We start from the raw sequence: 17,770 nt of genomic DNA on the forward strand, positions 1-17,770 counted from the left end.
TGGTATTTTTTCCAGAGGGAAGAACAGACAGGCTTGGAATGAGAATTCGGAGAGACTTCAGGAAATGTTGTTCTTGATTGTTTGAGAAGTTTCGTGTGATTCGGGATTCTGCGTTTGTGTCCACCCGATAAAGACCGGTGGATTTCTGGAGCTAACAACGTGATAGCTGTTTTTTGTAGACTTGTTCTCCTACTGGATCGAGTAACTAATTTGGGCGAACCAGTTGTTTTGTGTGCGCATATAAGGCTGTAAATAGGGATTGCAATACCGGTATACCGGGATACCGAATACCGGTATTTTGAGCTATTTGTACGATTTTGTAATACCGGTATTCACAAGTTTAAATACCGGTTTTTCGGTATTTACTAGAAATTTTTAAAATTGTCTCCATTAAATGTTCAGGAATCGCCAACATAGCAAAATAGTATACGTTTTTGCTTTTATATCTCCCTAACGGACGAAATTAATGGCTTAATTAATTGCTTAAATCTAAATTAGCGAAACATGGATTATCCCTGAAAGAAAATATTGTATCCATAACGACTGATGGAGCAACAGTTATGAACAAAGTTAGAAAGTTGATTGGTGCAAATCAGCAATTGTGTTATGCTGATGGAATTCAATTAGGAGTAATAGATATCAAAAAATAAAGAACAGAAGAATCCAAATACTGTGGATATAGAAACTTCGGATTCCAACTTTGAAGAGAGTAAGAGTGAGAGTGAGTGATATTGACAATGAAAATAATGACAATCTCGTTGCTGAAGAAGATATTTCTAATGAGGATAAAATATTAACCCATCACGAATTGCTTCCTATAGTTTATAAAGTACAAAAAATTGTTAAGATATTTAAACGTTCCCCTATAAAAAATGACATATTGCTAAAATATATACTAACTGAAAATAAAACAGAATATATGTTAATATTAGATTCTAAAACACGTTGAAACAGTTTAGTCCTAATGATGGAACGATTTTTGAAACTGAGAAATCCAATTCAAAAAGCAATAATCAACTTCAACTCGTAAATTAATTTTTCAGTTAGTGGAATTCGACTCAATATCCAGAACTGCATCAGCTCTACTTCCAATAAAACTGACTGTTGAGGCATTATGTCAGAGAGATTCTAATTTATTAACAGCTAATGCAACAATAAATTTCATGTTGCAGTCACTGAAAGAACAGCACACATCACTATCTGAAGAATGATATATTACATTGAAAAATCACACAGTTGAAAGGCATACCGAAATAGAAAATGTCTTATGGTATTTACTTAATTATAATGATTTTAAAAATGAAAATGAAAAAGAAGAAAAGAAAATAACCAATTCAAATCTGATTAAGTTTATAGTAAATTTTCTTAAATGTTTTTACCCACAAACCTATACACATTCAGAAGAATACGGTTAACTTATCGAAGATTATGATGACATCAATGTCGATAGTGAAAATGAATTGTCTCTTGAACAAAAATTAGAATTAGCGATAGATAAAAAAAAATTTCAAAGAACCAAACTACAGTACAGAAATCAGCTATATCAAAAACCACCCGACGAGAAATCGATTTAGTTGAAGATGAGGGATTTAGAGGTAACTATTTGGAAAAAGTATATCGCGCATTGCTAACAGTACCGCCAACTAGCGTAGATGCCGAAAGAGCGTTTTTGACAGCTGGTGATTTTTGCACAAAATTACTTTTCAGGCTTAATGATAGTACAATTGATGTAATATGTTTTTTATTATCAAATTTCAAAAAATTTTAATAGTACCACAGACTGAATAGTGATATTTACACTTTTTTTATGATTTAAATAAATAAGATGTTCCCTTACTTTTTTGCGACTCTTTATATACTGTTATATTTTATAAGTTACAAATTATTTTTTTGTAACATTTACACTCTCTAATGAAACTGGCAAATAAAACAAAGAAACACCTGTGTTTTCTTTCTTTTTCTAAAATTTCTACTACCGGTATTAAAACCGGTATCCCGGTATTAAGATCTGAAAAATACCGAATACCGGTATTGAAATTTCGGTCCGGTATTGCAATCCCCAGCTGTAAATAAAGGAATTATTTTGTTGCGCTACTCTCTTGTCTGATCGACCTTGACCAAGATATTACAGTTTTCATGAACTGCACAACGAATAATGACTTTAGCTGATTAGTTCATTTCCTGGTTTGCATTTTAATTACTTTTGTTGGTCATTGGACTATCAAGGTGACAAAAGAAACAAAACAGCATCGAAGTCTCAAAATGGGAAAGTTAGATAAAGCAATTAAAAAAGTTTTTAACTTATAAAAATAAGTTCAAGGCGGGCCTACAGCTCCACAGTCGAGCTGCTACCAATAGCGCGGTGTGTGCAGTATAATGATTTATTTATCACCTCAAAAGTGTTCTGGTTAAAGGTTAAGTCAATTACAATCCGAAAATAGAATCTGAGATTAAAAAGCAATGAAAACTTTTTATATAAGAAATTATGTATTAAAAATTAAATAACAGAGCTCAAAAATGGTCTGAATACAAAAAAATAAAAAAAACTACCATTTTTTATTTCTGAGTTAAAATCCTTGTCGTAGCTGGCACTTTCTAATTGCACCAGTTAAATTTTTTTTTAATTACCAAACTTCTTAAATTACCTTTTTAATTTTACGATATGATCCGTTATCCGTTTCTATCATGCATTTCCAAATGGGCAAGGAATAAAAAAATATAGTCCTGTCTCTTTGTTGGATTTTGTTTGAAATAGGAAAAGGGCGTTCAACCTTTTCCTTATGCCCCCTGCCACAGATTTTGAGAATTTTTATTGCTCCCACCGGAAAGAGCGGTGTGATTTCAGAAATTATCATCAAGTATCTGAAACATAATGATAAATGAGAAGTTGAGGCAATTCCAGTGGATAACTATGAGAGATAAGTTTAAAACGTTTTAACTGCGAGTTTCGACATTAAAAATATTAACCGTGAATGGGATATATCTTTTGAGATCTTTCTTTAAATCTGTACGTAATAAATTATTACTATTATTATTTGCTTTTTAAAAATTTCCTCATTAGCATTTCTCTCATTTTCTAACATTCATTTGATTTTTGTAAACAATATTAATCTAGATGAAAACATTTTTTTTTTGTAAATATATAAGGCTGCAAACAAAAGAAGTATTTTGCTACGCTACTCTCTTGTTTGGTTGGTGTTGGCCGAACTATTTCACGATAATGATATGATATTAAAGATAATAATAATTAATAATGATATTAAATTTTTTTTTCTTTACAATTGTTGCAGAAAGGTTAGGATATATAATTGGCTGTTATTCTGTCAATCATCTACCTCCAAATCCTCTTGAATGATGAAGCCTTCTCAGGATTTTTTTTACCACTCAAAAGGAATTTATTAACACAGAATTATTATTTTATTATTTTTTAGTATCTAATTTAATTTAAAGCTCAATTGGATAAATGTTGTCACGAAGAATTATGCACAACAAAACTGAGATTGGGAAGGAAGAAATCTTCATTCTATAGATGCGAGCAGTAAGCATTCAGATGACTGAACTGCCGTCAGGCTGAGAACAGTTTCGCGTACAAAAGAAGAATTGATTTGATTTGTGAGGTTTTTTTGGCGCAAGATCCACATTTGGCTAAGCTGCGCCATGCAAATAGTAAAATATAAAAACAGGGGTAAAATACAGGTTCAGATAATAAATAGTATGTACTAAAAACTCAGAACTATGAAGTGTGCATCAATAAAATTTCAGAATTTAAAAAACATCAATAAAAAAAACCAAAGAATGTGGAATCATATTGTTCTTGATCACGATGGGCACAATGACTGAGAAAAAACAGGCATCAGTTACACTAAGTATAAAGCCCAATAGCTTTTAAAAATTTAAAGATATTTGGGTGGTGTTTTTCACCCACCAAGTCCTTAAGAGTCAATGAACTTGAATGAAAAAAGCGAATACGATGGGAGTTAAAATCAGGGCACTCAATTAAAAGATCTTTCACAGTAAAATCCACACGACATTTGGGGCACTTCGGTGCAACTTCACCAAACAGAAGATGTTTGTGCGTGAAGCGAGTATGTCCTATACGGAGGCGAGTCAATTTGACGTCAACCTCACGTATAGGGAGAACAGACCACAATCCAATAATAGGCTTGACTGAATGCAGTTTATTTTCGATACGCTGATTCCACGCTAATTGCCAAGTAGAAAAAATGTATTTTGTCAAGGACTTCTTAATATCACAATAAAGAAGCCTCAGAGACAAGAAGTCTGTTGCTAATTTTGCCGCTGAATCTGTCATTTCATTTCCAAAGAGACCAACATGTCTCGGCACCCAACAAAAAATTATCTGAAACCCGTCATTTTGTAGGGCCGTACAAAAGAAGAAAAATTTGAAATGAAGAATGAAAGAACTTTTCATTCTTAAAGATGAAAAATTCAAATTATGTTACTTTGTGTAATCTTCAAATAATGATATCAAGTTACATAGATTTGAAACTAAACAAAATGATACCAACAACTAAAAGTCTTCGCTTAGGCTCGAACCGACGACCCGCAACCAAAAACTTATCTATTAGACCAGGACAGCACGCTCGAGTTTCATGAGAATGTGATAATATTAAAAAAACTTGAAGCTAATTTTCTCACTCGTACTTGATTTTACCTCAAGTTCACCACGAAATGGCGCCATGCACATGAATCCAAAATTTAATTAAGTCAGCTGATTGAAAGACAATTCAGATCTAAAAAAAATTTAAAATTTCGCACTGCCATAGAAAAACCATAATTGAATAGAATTTCAAAATTTCAGCCCAAGAGACGGTGAGATAAAATTCGATTACAAATTCTATCTTCACAAATATCAAACATTTAAATACAAGTATAGAAACAAAAACTATTACGAATGTGAAATCGTAAATTTGCTTGAAAAATGGTTAGAGATAATTGGAAAATATGCCATTGAAATCGAGTTCAATTTTTAATGTGTGAAAACAAAGTATACTCTACTGCCAACCATACAATATTTTTTTTATTCACTTTTGTAGATTTTGTGTTAAAACACTCTTTTAAATTTAGATATATGAATTTAAGATTTTCTGGTCATGCTTTAAATGGAAAAAAATCAAAAGTAATTAGTATACTAATATTTAAGCACTACATATAACTTATATAATTATAAAGAATTATTGACGCCATATTTACAACTGTGATATGTCTAGATATTTTTATACAAATGGAGAGTAAACGATTTAATAAAAGTTATTTTGGAATATGTAATTTCATTGAAAAGATTGATGGTAATTTTGAAAGATATAAGCTGTATTTCGATAAAATATTTCATCTTTATAATAAGAATATGTTAATGCCTTTCTCGAAATAAAAGTAAATAGACATTTATCTGGTAAATAATCTCTAATTTCAAATCGAAAAAATCATAACGCAATCGAAAAATTTAAAAAAAGTAATCTTGAAATAATACGACATTCAAACATTTCAATGACTTGATTATTTCTACGCAATATTCAAGATTCTAAATAAAAAAAATTATGTTGGGATAAAATTAGTTTTAAAGAAAAATTAAATAATTATGATCAGAAATCACGGTTTCAAATTCTAATTTATACTGTATGAATTAAAGTTCATTTCAAATATTATTTCTGAGATGAAAATGACAAGGCAACTTTTGAGAAAATTTTAAAACTGCCTAGGTGGAAGTAAGCATTGTTTTGCCTAAAATAAATATTTAATATTCAACTGGAAAAGAAATTCAGTATTTGAAAAATAGTTCACTTTTCCTTAATGCAGAATATAAAAACAGATTTTTTTTTTTAAATTTTCCCAAAACGAAGAACCGAAATAGTGGTAAATATTTCGATATTTCAAAAATGTCGAAACAAATTTTTACAGTGAAAAGAAATAACTATTGAAAAACAGATTTAACAAGCTGAAAAGGCTCATTTAACCAGCTATTTCCTCATATATTTTTAAAAAATTCGAATCGTAATGATGTTCGCGTTTACGATTGTTTGTTTTATTTTCATTTTTGGAAGGACTTTCTTTAGCATTTTCTTAGGGATAAGAAAATAAGCATTTCAAAAACATCCTAAATTACGACATATGCTTTTACAATAGCTGAACGAAGGTTCAGTTACAATTTTTATTATAATGTATTTCTCTCTTTGACGCTGGAAACGAAACTTCTAGCCTATGCATATAAAGGATAAATACCATTAGCAGGCTGATTCATTATGAAATCTCACAAATCACAAGGATTTTCTTTGAAATTTGTCAAGTTTCGTCTAGGGTAGTAGGCGCTAAATAAGAAAGGATTTTGCAAAAATTTAAATAGATTTCTCAATCAAAAGAAATGAACCGAAATTATAAAATATTTCTATTATAAATTTGATTCACGTTATGAAAGAAATATGATTTTTACAGAATTTTAAAATTAAAATGAATAAACTACCCAGATGTGTCGCTTTCATTTATATAACCCTTTCTTTGATTTTAATTAACATTTCAAAATAATTTTAAACACAATTTGTAACAATAATTTTTATTATCGTAACAAACTTCAAACTAATATTATTGCGACAATAATATTTTACATGTGGTAATTAAAGATACCATAAAAAATTGCTTTTTTTTTTTTGGACTGTTACTCGCACTCAAGACTGTTATTTTCGCATCTAGTATGAACATTCAACAACATATATCTTGTAAATGCTGTTTTCAAAATTTACTTTGAGGTTTTTTAAAGAAAATAAATGCTAATTCTATTTTTAATTATTTAATGAATGTAATTTGTAAACCCTATCTTTTTTTTTTCAATGTCTGATTTTTCCAACCCAAGTGTTCTATGATGCGTTCTCCATCTCCCATTTAATTTGAGAGCCAAATGACTTCCTCGTGGCTCTGATTTTTCAAATGTTATCATTAAGACGATTTATTTTGTTTTCCACTCTGGGATGGCCTTTTTTTAATCCCTTTACAGGATTCGATAAATCCTTAATTGCTTCGGCTGTAAAACTTTTTCTATATCATCGTTATCGGTACTTCGTGATATCCATTTTCTCGGATGGCTCTCAATCAGATGGATTGGTTGGTTGCTACACGATTCTGCTAGACCTTAGTATGCTCCCGTAAAAATTTGACAAAGGTAAAACTGCTAAGACAATGCGCTATCGAGCTAAATGTTGCGTCAATGAAAGTTTATCAACAAAACACGTCTTTAAGCGAAACAGCCTTGATTATTATAGCCAAACATTATTTATTTGAGCAGTTAATTTTTAAAAAATATTTTTTCATATATGATGTATTAATAAAGCATATTTTGTTTTTCATGTTCACATGATAGAAATGAATACTGATATTTTTAAATTATAAGAACTTTTTTAAAACTTAGGTTTGAAAATTAATGTTTTTAAAATAAATACTTTTCACATGAGAAAATTCAAGTGATATTATACTGTTCCTTTAAGAATTATGATTACAAAAGGAAAAAAACAAAACAAATTAGTAATATTTTTATTATTTCTATAAAATTCATTAATATGAAATTTGAGATGAATAGTTACTCAAATGTATTTACTTAACAGAAAAATTTCTATCAAAACTCTGTTTTTTGGTGCTTTTTTCAAATCTAGGGCTTTCAACTTTTTTTTTTTAGTTCGAACTATCACTTTGGTCCAGTTGTTCTGTAGTAACCTGTTTTTTAAATGAAGTTTTGCTGCAATAGTGACATGTTCTTCAGCAAAAGGCATCATATTGATAGCTTTTTCTTTTGATGATAATCTTCTCTGGGGTTCAATGTTTTTGTAGGAGTTCCACTACTTTATGGAATTGTGTTGTACTTATTTCCTTATCAATTTTGGAAAATACTGCTTTCAGATGAGATAGGTTTTTTTTCCATGAACTCTAGTTGTTCTTTTGTTACTGAGTTTATTGTTTCATTGTACTCCAACTTTAACTTTGACTTTTCATTTTCTAATGATTCTGTCGTTGATGGCTTTTTAAATGTTTTAAAAGAAACTCCTCCGACTTCTTCATTTTCCGAGATATTTAAATCACCTGTTTGCGTTAAATCATTTAGTGAAATAGAGCAATTTTCCGTCTCCAGGAACATGCAAACTTTGTGAATATGTTTACGCATATTTCATTTTATTGCACTGTCTGTACACATGTATTTATGAATGCAAGCATCACAGCATATGCAAAATATCTTGCACCCATACAAGCACACTTTCTTGATAAGTTGAATTAAATATATTTCTTCCATTCCTGAACCGAGAACATTCCACCCTTCTTCACATTTATCTATAATGGTTTCAAACTCCCAACTTATTTTATGCTTACTTTTTAAATTTTTTAACTTACTTGATATTTTACCTTTATCAAGGGAAATGAGTCTTTCCCCAATTTTATCTCTAAGGAAACGCATTAATGCGTCTAAAGCTTTGTCCAGCCGTTTTATCGTTTTTCCTTTCAGATATGTGAGTACTGGCTCATCTAACGGCCTTGGAGATGAGCTTAAAGCATGAGCTGAGGGTATCTTCCTTCCAAAGATACCCTCAGGGGCTCACCTTCTTTAGGTGAGTATGGGCCTCCCAAACCCGAGGGTCCCAGGGATCTTTACTCTCTCACAGTTCACTCTCCTCTGCACCTTCTGCTTTCTGATGTGTTTTTCCTTACCTCGACGACAAGCGAGGGAGCTGTCCTTGAGAAGCTGTCGCCGCTCTGTTTGCTTCTTGCTTCTCATAGACAACCAAAAGTCTCACGTGTTGGCGGTGTGTGTCGACCCATTAGTCGGTTGGTACATTTCGGTCCCCGGTGTATCAATCGGCCGGTATCTTAGGCACATGACTGGGCTGCTCAAGGAGATCAAGCGAAGGGGTCACTCTTTGGGCTTGGAGTTAAGGGTGGTCACTGTTCCCGGGGACGACTTCCAGCCTATAGGTTTCGATTAGCATCATGGTTAGCGCCGAGGCTAAGGATGTACAAAGCCGATGGCTGCCATCCCTTGTTGGGCTCCGTGGTGGGCGGTGCCGTCGAACCTGAATCTTTTGAAATATCATATGGGTAAATCCAAACCGTCTCCCTTCAGTGGGCATAATTTTGTTCCAAATAAAACTATTGATCAATGTTTTGACACATTTTTTATCGTGAAACGCATTTCCGCACAAAATGAAACTTTTGACACTGTTTCTCCATTCTTAGTACAAATAGCATTTTCTGCAACACTTGATGAAGTAACTTCAATTCAGAAACTTCGTTCTGGAGATTTGTTAGTAGAGGTTTCAAACCGAAAGCAATCTCAACAGATTTTGAAAATAAAGTCACTCAGTACCATTCCTGTAACTATCAGCCCTCACTCTACTCTTAACTCTGCAAAAGGGGTTATAACATGTGGAGAACTGTATAATGACGCCATAGAATATATAACGCATGAACTGAAAAGTCATCGAGTGACTCATGTTCGTAGGATTCAAATATGAAGAGAAGGACAACTTCTTGACAGGAAACATTTCGTACTAACATTTCTCACCCCAAAATTACCTGAATACGTAATAACAGGTTATATTAGGTGTCCAGTTAGACCCTATATCCCAACCCCCTCAGATGCTTCCAATGTCAAAGATATGGCCATTCGAAAACTGCATGACGCGGGACACTTACATGCGCCAGTTGTGCTCAGTCTGGTCATGAGAGTTCTCAATGTAATGCACCTGAACAATGCGTAAATTGTAAAGGAGCTCACACTTTGTTTTCCCACTCTTGTCCAGCTTGGAAGATAGAAAAAGAGGTAGTTTCTGTTAAGGTAAAAGAACAGGTGACATACCCTGAAGAAAGAAGAATTATTAAAGCTAGGACTCCAGCATCTGGAAACAGCTTTGCAGCCTCAGCTAGGAAATCATTCGATGCATCATCTGTCCAAACAGACCTGAAGATGTCTGACCTGGATTTTCTCTTTTCTAGAATTGATTACATTCAAGGACAGTCACCAGTTGCCTTTCCTACAATCATGGGTGCATGTAATGAAAATGAAAAATCCAAAAAGAGCATCCCGTCTTCAGTGTCAAATCTTCTCTCTCCAAATGAAACATTGCATCAGCCCAAACCAACAACTATTCCTAAACCTGTTAAAAAGAAAAAAGGAAAAAATCCTAAAGAATCCCATTCCTCTAACGAGTTGTTTCTGCAAACTCTTAGAACGCATTATAAATGCCCGTCTGGTATACGAACTGCAAGTAAATGGCTGTATCTCCTTTTATCAAAGTCATTTCCGAAAGAGAAGGTCAACTATTGATAACATGGCTTTCTTAGAATCGCAAATACGCAACGATTTTGTTAAAAGAAATAATTTGATTTCCATATTTTTTGACCTTGAGAAAGCGTACAATCGCCCCTGGCGATATGGTATTTTACGAGCCTTGTTTAATTCTGGATTCTGTGGAAGTTTGCCCATTTTCATTCAGCAGTTTTTATCTTTTCGCCAATTTGAAGTCCGGATTGGGACGACTCTCTCTGACACATTTATTCAGTCCGAAGGAGTTCCCCAGGGAAGTATACCAAGTGTGACTTTATTTATTGCTCACATTTCTAGTATTCTTTCATCGCTTCAACCACCTATTACTGGAACCCTTTATGTTGATGACTTGCAGATTTCTTGCCAGAGCAGCGATATGAACTATATACAACGACAACTTCAATCTGCGATTGATAATATTATGGTTTGGTGTGAACAGAACGGTCATACTATCTCAGCTTGTAAAAGTAATTGCATTCATTTCTGTAGGAAGCGAAGCCTTCACCCCGATACAACACTTTATATTAATAATCAAATTATACCTGTTGTAAATGAAATTGCATTCCTCGGAGTCATTTTTGATTTAAAAAAAAAACCCTCCCTTTCCATTCACACATATTTGAGGAAGAAATGTGAGAAAGCTTTAAATATCCTGAAGGTTTTGTCCAATACCTCTTGGGAAGCTGATAGATAGATAGAGTGTATCAGGCAGTCATCTTATTTCGCATTGACTACGGATGTGTAGTGTAAGGATCTGCTCGTAACTCTGTATTACGGAAACTTGACACTGTTCACCACTCTGCTCTACGCATTTGTTCTGGTGCATTCCGGACATCACCTGTCCAGAGTTTATATGTTGATTGCTACCAAACCTCTCTTAACTTGCGACGTAAGCAGTTATCTGCTAATTATTATTTCAAAGTCATATCTTTGCCAAATCATCCACTGTAGAATACATTTCTTAATTCTTACCTTGCGAGACTTTATCTTGCCCGCCCATATAATATTCATCCATTTATGAACAGAACAAAATCATTCGTCAAACAATCGACAATGACTATTCTGCAAGTAGAAAAATGTAACTTTTTAAATTTTTCACCATGGAATATTCCATCCATTAAATATATCAACCCTTTAAAGGGCCATTTTTTTCTAGTCATATTATGTTAAAATATTTTTAGGCTTGAAATTAGAATAAGAAAAGGGATTCATTTAGCTTATTAGATAAATTTAATTTGATCAATTAATAATTAAGTAACAAATCAAGACACATTTTGTCAGAGATAAAGAACTGAAGCATCTAAGTTTCTGACTTACTAAAAAAAATTTATCAGAATTTATGCCAACCTACATAATTTCATACAAAGATTGATAAATTTGGTGATAAGCATACTTCGCACGGCCGTAGAAAGGGTTAATCCATTTTCATCGTTTCTTAAAATTTCCACTGCGTCGATTGTTTATCATCAAATTTTTAAGTTTCATCGAAGTCTGTATTCGCAATATGCTCTTATATTTACAGATGGCTCAAAGTCAATTAATTCTGTCGGATGCGGTATTGCTTTTGAAGATACCCTGTTTGCTTATAAGCATAATGATGCCTTCTCTGTATTTAAAGCTGAGGCTATAGCAATCTTTTGTGCTTTACAACGCATATCGAACAAAAGCACCCGTTGCTTCTGCATATACACTGACAGTATGAGTGTTTTGCAGTAGTTACAACAAACTGATTCTTGTAATAATCTGATTATTTGCGATATTTTTATTCTTTTGGAGGATCTGAGAAGCAAAAGATTTGACATAATGTTTTGTTGGGTACCCAGTTACGTGGGCATTAAAGTTAATGAATTGGCAGATTCTACCACTAAATCTGCATCAACCCCACTTAACAGATTAGTCCTTTCGGCTGATGTTAAATGCTACCTAAAGAAGCATATTTACAAAATGTGGCAGCAACGATGGGATTTGCAGGAAAATAACAAATTGCATTCGTTAAAACCCACACTTATCAAATTTACTAGTGCCTCAATTAGGAGAAAGGGCGTTATTCTGACTCGTCTTCGAATTGGGCATACGCGTTTTACACATAAATATTTACTTTTTGGTGAACCCACGTCCATTTGTGGTGCACGCCAAAAACACTATTCAGTTGTGCATATTTTAATCGAGTGCCCAGTTTTTAACTTTCAATGTCAATCATTTTTTAATACAACGATTTTATCTCTGAATGATCTTGTGGGAGAAAATCCTCACTCTAATATCTTCCTTTTTTACAATCGATAGGCTTTTTACATCATATGTGATTAGTTTTATAGTGTGACACTTGCTTTTAAGTACTTAAACATTTTTTAAAACGAATTATATGCATTTTAGAACTGTTTTCACTGTAATTTTATTTATTTATATATTTACCATACGTTTGGCGCAACATAGCCATGTCTGGCTTTTGCACCATTAAAATACAATCAATCAATCAATCAAACTCAACTCAAACCCAGGAATCGGCACTCCTTTTATGTTCATTCTCCCCTACGCCTTCTACGATTTTTGGCTTTCATTCTTCTTTCCCTCGAGGGTAAGCGAGAGAGCTCTCCATGAGAAGCTGGTGCCGCTCTGTTTGCATCCTGCTTCTCATGGACAGCAAATCCCCCAAGTGTTTGTCGTGCGTGGCGACCCATTAGATGAGTGGTGCATTGTGGCCCCCTGTGTATCAATATGCCGGTACCTAACCACGTGAGTGGTTAATTTGCTACGGATTAAGCGAAGGGGTTACTCCTTGAGCTTGGTGTTAAGGTAGTCACTGTCCCCGGGGGTAACTCCCAGCGTATAGGTACCGATTAGCACTAAGGTAAGTGCCGAGGTTGGAAATGTTCAGAGCCGGTGGCTGCCATCCCTTGTTGGGCTCCGTAGTGGGCGATGCCGTCGGACCCGAATCTCCTTTTATGTCGTATGGCTCCTCGCAACAAGGGTCCCTTCAGTGGGCAACGTATTCCTCAAACTTTTAATATTGACAATCATTTTGATCGTTTTTATATTGTGAAACGCATCTCTGAAAAAGACTTGACCTTTCAAACAGTATCTCCGTTTCTAGTACAAAAGGCCATCAGTGCCTCAATTGGTGAACCAAATTCCTCCAGCAAGATGCGTTCGAGAGACTTGCAGATGGAGATCAACTCTCGTAACCAAGCTCAGCAATTACAAAAAATAAAAGCTTTGGCAACTATACCGGTTCGTGTTACCCCTCACCTGTCATTAAACACTTCAAAAGGTGTCATAACTTGTGGTGAGATATTAAATCTCCCAGTAAATTTAATTACTAAGGAGTTAAAATCCCAAGATGTTACCCATGTCCGCCAAATTACGATTAGTTGAGACGGAGAAACAATAGAAACTAAGCATCACATTCTCACCTTTATGTCATTTAATTTACCCGAGTACACATATGTAGGGTACATTAAGCGTCCAGTTAGACCTTATATACCGAACCCCTTGAGATGCTTTAAGTGTCAGCGCTTTGGGCACTCGAAAGCAAATTGCCGTGGCACTGTAACTTGTACCAGATGTGCTGAGCGAGGACATGAGAGCCAGGAGTGTTCCGCACAGGAAAAGTACGTGAATTGCAAAGGTGATCATACGTCCTTCTCCCGCCCAAGCCCTCGATAGCAACTTGAAAAAGAAATAACCGCAGTTAAAATTAAAGAAGAATTATCATACCCGAAGCCCGAAAGAAAGTTCTTCCTCAAACTTGCAAAACTTGGAATTTCTAAAACAAATCTCTCTGCAAAATTTAAAAAATCAGGTACTAAAAATTCAGTAGCTTTGGGACTTGCAAGTCAAGGTATAGCCCATAAAGACTTGACGTCTATTTTTGTTGGCATACCAAACAGTTCCGACCTCAAACTCCATCCTCCCGGGGATGAATCGGAATTTGAAATGAGTTGCGACGTTTCTGCAACTCCTGTCGTTGCGCCTAATAATTCTTCAGCGACGTATATCTCTTAATGGGTACCTTCTTTTCTTGGAATTGTCTCGGCATTCGATACAAACTTCATAACATCAAGGCCATTATTAATACCTTTCATCTGGTTTGTTTTGGTCTTCAGGAAACTTCCATTACACCTAATATTCCATTACAATTACGTGGCTACAATTGTATTCGGAAAGATGCAGGCACTGTAGGGCTGTAGTTTTGGTGGTGACTGTATTTTGACCTCAAATCTATACCCGAGTGTACCTCTTACTTTACATACCTCTCTGCAGGCAGTAGCAGTTCAAGTTCACATCCTAATACTGGTTACAATCTTCTGTATCTATTTGCCACCTCATGACGTCATTAGCCAACAGGCATTTAACAATTTGATCGACCAGCTTCCGTCACCTTTACTGATAATAGGGGATTTCAATGCTCATAGTTCTATGTGGGGTTCGAATAGTACAAATTCTCTTGGGAGATAGATCAAACAGTTTATAACTAATAACTGTCTCTGTCTGCTCAATAATGAAGTAAAAACATACTTCCATGAACCCACACGTACTTTCCACAGTATTGACTTGGCCATATGTTCTCCTGAATTACTGCCATTGTTGAACTTTGCTCTCAGTGAAGATCTCTACAACAGTGATCATTATCCTTCAATAGTCTCCAAGGCTGATAGAAGTGGTGCGACATTCTATCCACCACGTTTTCTATTCCAGCGGGAAGATTGGGCTATTTTCATACAGCTGGCAGAAATTTCCGAGATTATGGTTAATACTTGCTATATTATGAAGGCAGAGCAAAATGTTATTGATTGCATTATATTTGCTGCTAATAACACCATCCGAAAATGTTCCCTCCGTTTACGAAAATTTCATCGCCCGTGGTGGAATGAAGCTTGTCGCGACAGTCATAAAGAACAAAAGAAAAGATGGAACATTTTTCGAAGGTAGTCTTCAACCGAGAATCTTATTGCTTTTAAATTTGCCAGAGCCAATGCACGGCGAATGCGCTGACAGTGTCAAAGGGAGTCATGGATTCGCTTCATCTCATCAATTACATCCTCTATTTCTAACAAATTGCTTTGGAAGAAGGTGAAGGTTGCAAACGGAATCTATAAAGATTTTTCTTCCCCTGGATTGAAGATAGAAAATGGAATGGTTTCCTCTCCCTTAGACGTTGCCAATACTCTCGCGGAAGCATTCGCACAAGTTTCCGCTGCTGATTCATACCAGCCTGCATTCGAGAAGACTAAGAATCGAGCGTAACGGAAGAATTTGCGTTTTTCCAATCGAAGATCCCTTCTCTACAATTCCGATTTCAGCATGCATGAACTGCTATTGGCCTTGTCTAAAGTGCATGATACCAGCCCCGGACAAGATGGAATTACGTATAATATGCTTCGCCATTTATCTACGTCCTCTCTCTCAAATCTGCTGCATTTATTCAACACTGTATGGATTGAACAGAAGTTCCCTTCGCAATGGCACGGAGCTATTGTGATACCAATCCTCAAACCCGGGAAGGATTCATCTAACCCTCTACATTATAGATTTATTGCGCTCACAAGTTGTCTATGCAAGACGCTTGAGAGCATGGTTAATGCCCGTCTTATTTTTGAACTGGAGAGGAAAGAATGCATTCCACAGTTGCAGAGTGGATTTCGAAAGGACGGTCAACATATGATAATATCGTCCTACTCGAGACCCAAATACGCAACGCATTTGTTCGCCGAAATCATCTGGTCTCCATTTTTTTTTTTATGTTGAAAGGGCCTACGAACGTACCTGGCTCTTTGGCATTCTTAAAACCCTTATGAATTTTAGTTTTAAAGTAAATTTACCTATTTTCTTAAAAAACTTTTTATCTTTGCGAAAATTTCGTGTTTGAATTGGCAATTCTTTCTCAGATCCTTTTATTCAAGTTGAGGAGGCTCCGCAAGGACGCGTCCTTAGTGTAACGCTCTTTATTGTTCATTTTAGTCAAATTCTTAACATTTTACCACCATCTGTCGACGGCACCCTATATATGGATGATCTTCAGATCTCCTGTCAAGGATGCAATATGCATAAAATAGAGCGCCAGCTGCAAGTGGCAGTTAATAAGATAGTAAATTGGTGTTAGGAAAAGGGGCATACGATTTCCCCCGAAAAAAGTAAATGCGTTCACTTTTGTCGGAAGCGAGAAATTCATTTGGACCCTTTAATTAATATTAGGAATACCTCAATTCCTGTGGTTGATGAAATAATGTTTTTGTGAGTAGTGTTTGATAGTAAGCTCACTTTCCTCTCGCATATTTTGTATCTGCGAAAGAAGTGTAACAGGTCAATGAACATTCTAAAAGTACTTTCTAAAACCTCTTGGGGAGCAGACCGTACATCTTTGCTCCGAATTTATGAAGCAATTATTTTATCCCGTATTGATTATGGATGTACGGTGTATGGTTCCGCACGGTCCTCCGTTTTGCATAGACTAGATACTATATACTCACCGCCCTGAGAATTTGCTCAGGAGCTTTCTAAACTCACCAGTTGAAAGTTTTTACAATGTATGTTACCAACTGCGGCTAAATTTGAGGTGCCAAAAAATATTTGTCCAGTATTACCTCCTATCATTGTCCATTCCGAAACATTCCATGGTTTCTATGATGCTTCGCCCTCGGCTTCGGAGATTTTACGCAGCCCGACCATCTAACATTCTTCCTTTTTGTGAACGAGTAAAATTGTTCCTCGCTGATACTGAACTTCATGATGTGGGTATTCAGTCATTTTTTAATTTTATTTTCCAACTTGGGATATTCATGAATTTCCCTTTATAAACCCTCTGTGGGTTCAAAAAGTCTACAACGGCTCCTGTGGTTTTTTAAAAACTTTTCAGTTTTCATCGCTGTCAGTTTTCATCGTTTATGCCTATTTTCACGGATGCTTCTAATTAGATGATTATGTTGGTTGTGGTATTGTTTTTGGAACACAAACACTCAGTTACAGACTGCATACATGCTTTTTTGTTTTATCTACCAAGTTAGTGGCAATTTTCTAGGCCCTGCAGAAAATTTCACACTGCTTTGAACGCAATCTTTGTGTTTATACTGACAGCATGAGTTTCTTAGAAACTCTTTCCCATTTTCATAGTCGTCTTCATCTCATTGCCTTGGAAATTTTGTATCTTTTGAGGACTTTAAAGAATATAGACTATGAATTATTGTTCTGTGGGGTCCCAAGTCATGTCGGAAAAATTGGAAATGACTTGGCGGATAACACTGCTAAAACAGCAACTTTTTTATGCAGCAGGAAATACCCTTCTCCGACGCGAAGAACTTTTATTCAAAACATATTCAATCGTTATGGCAACAATCATGGAATCAGCAGATAAATAATAAATTTCAACGCATAAAACCAACAATTACATCCTGGCCTTCTCATCCAATGTGTGAGCTCTATGTCAAATTGACTAGACTCCGCTTTGATCATTTTTGT

The sequence above is a fragment of the Argiope bruennichi genome, chromosome 3 (genome assembly GCF_947563725.1).
Source record: "Argiope bruennichi chromosome 3, qqArgBrue1.1, whole genome shotgun sequence".
Lineage (NCBI taxonomy): Eukaryota > Metazoa > Arthropoda > Arachnida > Araneae > Araneidae > Argiope > Argiope bruennichi.